Consider the following 6,028-nt stretch of genomic DNA (forward strand, 5'->3'; position numbering starts at 1 on the left):
TTAACAATTTTGATTTAGTAGTTGATCTTTCAAAGGGTCAGCCTTAGAGTAAATCCTCTGAAACATGCTAGGCTGCTTTTCAAATTGCGCATTGTAGCACTGCATAAGTCTGCTTTTAGCAGTCTACAGTGGAAATTCAGGTAATCTGCAACCCTCTGCAGAATGCTGGTCCATGATGAAAAACCTGTGTCATTTGTTCTTTTATGGCAATTTTATTTTGTTAATTATCAGTTGATAGATTTCTGTATTTTTAAGGCCAGGGCATCTTGTTGTGTTGCATTCTGCCTTCAGATTCAATTGTTTTTACATTTCAGATTGCTGCAAGTGTGAGGTGATAACTGCGCGAGGGCAGTGGGGCATCTGGGACCTTATGAACAAAGGGACCAACGGTCGATCTCCTAAATCAGTGACATTTAAGATTAGAGAAAGAAACAAAAATAGGGTGAATCGGTGTCAAATTAGTAGCTTCAGAAAGAGAAAGAAAGGTTGGTTTAGTGAGGGAGAAAATAGGCAGAAACAAAAAGCAATATTTTCTTTTAATGCCGCTAGCTGTAGGAGTTGACCTCCACGATTTCAGTTGTTCCTCTTCTGGGCTTCCAGGGTAGAATGACAATGAAGGAATATAAATTACCCATTAGCAGGCTCTTTACACTGTGAACTACGAAACTTATCTTCCTGAACCAGAGATTAATTTGTATTTGTGGGACTAATCCAGCAACTTCTTGACATTGGAGAGATTTACAGTGAGATGCCGATTCTGTAAGAGTAACAGCACAGGGGTGCATATCTGCCACTACTTTGTGCAAATTCGCAACATAATGGCATGACCTTTCCTCATAACAAATTGCTGAACCTTCGATGCACTAATAACAGCATGCACCTTGAATTTAACATTATTTCTCCAGCAAATTCAAGACCAGAATTTATTCCACAGCAGTCATGTCAGGCTGGTCTTTCTTGAGACTTAAAAGAACAACTTTATTTTTCTCCCTCTTGCCTGAGGAGAATGCTAGGAGCCAGAAATGGAACGTGTAGTAATATAAAGTATTCTATATACATTGCAAGAACTGCAGTCCCAGCAGATCCAACTGAAAGTAAACATAATTCAAAAAGCTGCAATCTGCACTGGAATCTTCAGGACAAATGGTTCTTTCAAACCATTAAAAGAGCAGCTTTTCAAATGAAAATGAAAAAATGAAAATCGTCACAAGTAGGCTTCAATGAAGTTACTGTGAAAAGCCCCTAGTCGCCACATTCCAGCACCTGTTCGGGGAGGCTGGTACGGGAATTGAACCGTGCTGCTGGCCTGCCTTGGTCTGCTTTAAAAGCCAGCGATTTAGCCCAGTGTGCTAAACCAGCCCCTAATAATAGAACAAAAGCATTTTCGTTGGCTCTTACTTCTGGTTGGCCAGGTGGAAACACACAAACCAAACTAATGTTTTTTGATAAATATATTTATTCAAATTTTTCAACAGATTTTCAACAAACCCCCCCGCCCCCCCCGCCCCCCAACAAAAAGAAACAAGAATACAACGGTCAAAAATTATACAAAAATGATACATTGGATTTCCCCCATATACAATAACCCCCCATATGACATTTAAAAGCACCAATAGGGAAGCCCCCCCCAAAAGAACCCCCGCCCCTGGGCGGCTGCTGCTGCTGACCTCCTCCTAACGCTCCGCGAAATAGTCTAGGAACGGTTGCATAGACCCTCGCAAGGCAAACTTTATCCTCTCCAGCTTGATGAACCCTGCCATTGATCCAAGCTTCCACACTAGGGGGCTTCGCATCTTTCCATAATAGCAAAATCCTCCGCAGGGCTACCAGGGAAGCAAAGGCCAGAATACCAGCCTCTTTCACCTCCTGCACTCCCGGCTCGATAGTTACCCCAAATAATGCCAACCCCCAGCTCGGCTTGACCTGGGCTTTCACCACCTTGGACATAGTCCTCCAAAACCCATCCAGTGCCGGGCACAACCAGAACATATGGACGTGATTTGCCGGGCTTCCGGAGCACCTCCCACATCTGTCCTCTACCCCAAAGAACCTATTCAACTTCGCCCCTGTCATATGCGCTCTGTGAGTAACTTTGTCACCTCCACTGCCCCCAGATCTTCAACGTCGCTGCCACCACCGGACTCGTGGTGTACCTTGTCGGCAAGAGCGGCAGCAGTGCCGTCGCAGCACCCTCAGGCTCGTGCCCACACAGGATGCCATCTCTAGCCTCTTCCACACCGCCCCCTCTCCCTCCATTACCCACTTACGGATCATCGCCACATTGGCTGCCCAATAATAGCCGCACAAATTCGACAGCGCCAGCCCCCCCCCCTCCTGTCTCTGCTACGCTCCAGGAACACTCTCTTCACCCTCGGGGTCTTATTCGCCCACACAAAGCCCATGATGCTCCTACTTACCCATTTGGAAAAGGCCTTGGGGATCATAATGGGAAGGCACTGGAACACAAAGAGAAACCTCGGGAGGACCGTCATTTTGACCGAATGCACCCTACCCGCTAGTGAGAGTGGCAGCAAATCCCATCTTTTAAAATCCTCCTCCATCTGCTCCACCAACCGCGTCAAATTGAGCTTGTGCAGGGCCCCCCAACTCCTAGCTACTTGGATCCCTAGGTACCGAAAGCTCCTTTCCACCCTCTTCAGCGGTAGCTCGTCTATCCCCCTTCCCTGGTCCCCTGAATGCACCACAAAGAGCTCACTCTTCCCTATGTTGAGTTTTTACCCCGAAAAGTCCCCAAACTCCCTTAGGATCCGCATGACCTCCGCCATCCCCTCCACTGGACCTGCCACATCCAGCATAGGTCGTCAGCATACAACGACACCTGGTGTTTCTCTCCCCCCGGACCAGTTCCCTCCATTTCCTGGACTCCCTTAGTGCCATGGCCAGAGGCTTAATTGCCAGTGCAAACAACAAGGGGGACAGGGGGCACCCCTGCCTCGTCCCCCGGTACAGCTGAAAGTACTCCGACCTCCGCCGATTCGTAGCCACACTCGTCACCGGGGCTCTATATAGCAGCCTGACCCAGCTGATGAACCCCTCCCCGAACCCAAACCTCCGCAACACTTCCCAAAGATACTCCCACTCCACCCGGTCAAAGGCCTTCTCCGCGTCCATAGCTGCCACGACCTCCGCTTCCCCCTCCACCGGGGGCATCATAATCACATTGAGGAGCTTCCGCACATTTGTATTTAATTGCCTACCCTTCACAAATCCAGTCTGGTCCTCATGAATCACCCCCGGGACACAGTCCTCAATTCTCGTAGCCAGTACCTTTGCCAGAAACTTAGCATCAACATTGAGGAGCGAGATTGGTCTATACGACCCATGTTGCAATGGATCCTTGACCCGCTTCAGGATCAAAGAAATCAGTGCCCTAGACATTGTCGGGGGCAAGGTCCACCCCTCCCTCGCCTTATTGAAAGTCCTCACTAGCAACGGGCCCAGCAGGTCCACGTATTTCCTGTAGAATTCAACCGGGAACGCATCCAGCCACGGGGCCTTCCCCGCCTGCATGCTCCCCAATCCTTTAACCAGCTCCTCTAGCCCAATCGGCGCCCCCAACCCAGCCACCTCCTCCTCCTCCACCCTCCGGAACCTCAGCTGATCTAAGAATCGTTGCATCCCCTCCTCCCCCGCTGGGGGCTCAGACCTGTACAGCCCCTAAATACCTCGTTTATTCTCACCGCACTGTGCACCGTATTCCCCCCTCTATCCTTAACTCCACCAATCTCCCTCGCTGCCTCCCTCTTACGAAGCTGGTGTGCCAGCATCCGACTCCCCTTCTCCCCATACTCATACGTCGCCCCCTGCGCTTTCCTCCACTATGCCTCTGCTTTCCCTGTGGTCAACAGGTCGAACTCTGTCTGGAAGTTCCGTCGCTCCCTGAGTAGCCCCTCCTCGGGGGCCTCTGCATACCTCCTATCCACCCTTAAAATCTCCCCCACCAACCTCCCTCCCCTCTCTCTTCTCCCTGTGGGCCCTAATGGAGATTAGCTCTCCCCTGACCACTGCCTTCAGCGCCTCCCAGACTACCCCCACCTGCACCTCCCCACTGTCGTTAACCTCCAAGTATCTTTTAATACACCCCCGAACCCGCCCACACACCCCCTCATCCGCCAACAGTCCCACATCAAGGCGCCACAGCGGGCACTGGTCCCTCTCCTCCCCCAACTCCAGCTCCACCCAATGCGGGGCGTGGTCCGAGATGGCTATGGCCGAATATTCCGTTTCCTCCACTTTCGGGATTAGTGCCCTACTCAAAATGAAAAACCCTATCCAGGAGTAGGCTCTATGGACGTGGGAAAAGAAGGAAAAGTCCCTGGCCAGCGGCCTGGCAAACCTCCATGGATCCACTCCCCCCATCTGGTCCATAATGAAAGACCTGCCCTACCCATCCCTTTCTTAGCCTAACCTGATCTGCCACCTGCAGATGTGTCTCCTGGAGCATAACCACGTCTGCCTTCAGTCCCTTTTAGTGCACGAACACTCGGGCCCTCTTGACCGGCCCGTTCAGGCCCCTCACATTCCAAGTTATCAGCCGGATTGGGAGGCTACTCGCCCCCCCCCCTCTCCTGCCGACTAGCCATCTCCTTTTCTAGGCCAGCCTCGTGCTCGCGCCTCCCGCACCCTCCAGTCCCCCAGGCGGCGGACCCCCGCCCCGACTACCTCTCCTACTTCCAGCTCCCTTTTGGCCAATTCAGCAGCAACCCTGTTCCCCCCCTTCCCCCCGCTAGATCCACATCTAGCCATTTTGCTCCCCCCATAACAGTCCCGTAAGTCAGCTAACCCTGGCCCCTCCTGCCATTCCATCGACCCCCCCAGTGTGAGAATCCCCCCATCCCTTGGCAGTCAGTGTGCGCTCCTCTCCAGCACCGCCCTTTCCCCCCCCCCCCCCGGCCCCACTCCCATCCTTCCGTACCGCGGGAAAAAGCCCGCGCTTTCCTGAGCCGGCCCCGCCCCCTCTGGCGCAGCTCCTTTTTGCGGCCTTACCCCAACTCCCCATCCCCGCGCCTCCACTCCCCCTCTTCCTCCGTGCGGCCCTGCCCCTTCAACACCGACGCCCACACTCTCCCACAGCCCCCACATCAAATCCATTCACCCAGCACTCAAACCCAGAGAACATTCCCCAAACGCAATAAACACAGTAAACATCCCCCCACGACCAACCCTCAATTTGAGTCCAACTTTTCAGTTTGTATAAAGCTCCATGCCTCATCGGGCGTTTCAAAATAGTGGTGCCGATCTTGGAACGTGACCCACAATCGCGCTGGCTGCAGCATCCTGAACTTCACCCCCTTCCGATGGAGCACCGCCTGAGCCCGGTTAAAACCAGCCCTCTTCTTAGCCACCTCCGCACTCCGGTCCAGGTAAATTCGGATCTCCGTGTTCTCCCACCTGCTGCTCCGCTCTTTTTTGGCCCATCTCAGGACACACTCTCTGTCCATAAAGCGGTGGAACCTCACCACTACAGCCCTTGGCGGCTTGTTGGCTTTGGGTCTCCTTGCCAGGACCCGATGAGCCCCATCTAGCTCCAGGGGCCTCGGGAAAGCTCCCGCGCCCATCAGCGAATTTAGCATCGTGCTCATATATGCCCCAGCATCGGGCCCCTCCACTCCTTCAGGGATACCCAGAATCCGAAGATTCTTCCTCCTCGACCTATTCTCCAGGTCCTCGAATTTTTCCGCCCACCTCTTGTGCAGCGCCTCGTGCGCCTCCACCTTCACCGCCAGGCCCAAGATCTCGTCCTCGTTCTCCGTGGCTTTTTGCCGCACCTCCCGGATCGCCACCCCTTGGGCCTTCTGGGTCTCCACAAGCTTCTCAATCGGCGCCAACATTTCTGTCTTCAGCTCCTCAAAGCAGCGTTTAAGAAACCCCTGCTGCTCCTGCGACCACTGCATGCATGCTGCTTGGTCTCCACCCGCCGCCATCTTGCTTTTCCTCCCTCGCACTTTTCGCTGCCCCAAGATCACTTTTTTAACCGCTCCACTCCTGGTCCAATCCATATAATGTC

Source organism: Scyliorhinus torazame, chromosome 2 (genome assembly GCF_047496885.1).
Source record: "Scyliorhinus torazame isolate Kashiwa2021f chromosome 2, sScyTor2.1, whole genome shotgun sequence".
NCBI classification, from domain to species: Eukaryota; Metazoa; Chordata; class Chondrichthyes; order Carcharhiniformes; family Scyliorhinidae; genus Scyliorhinus; species Scyliorhinus torazame.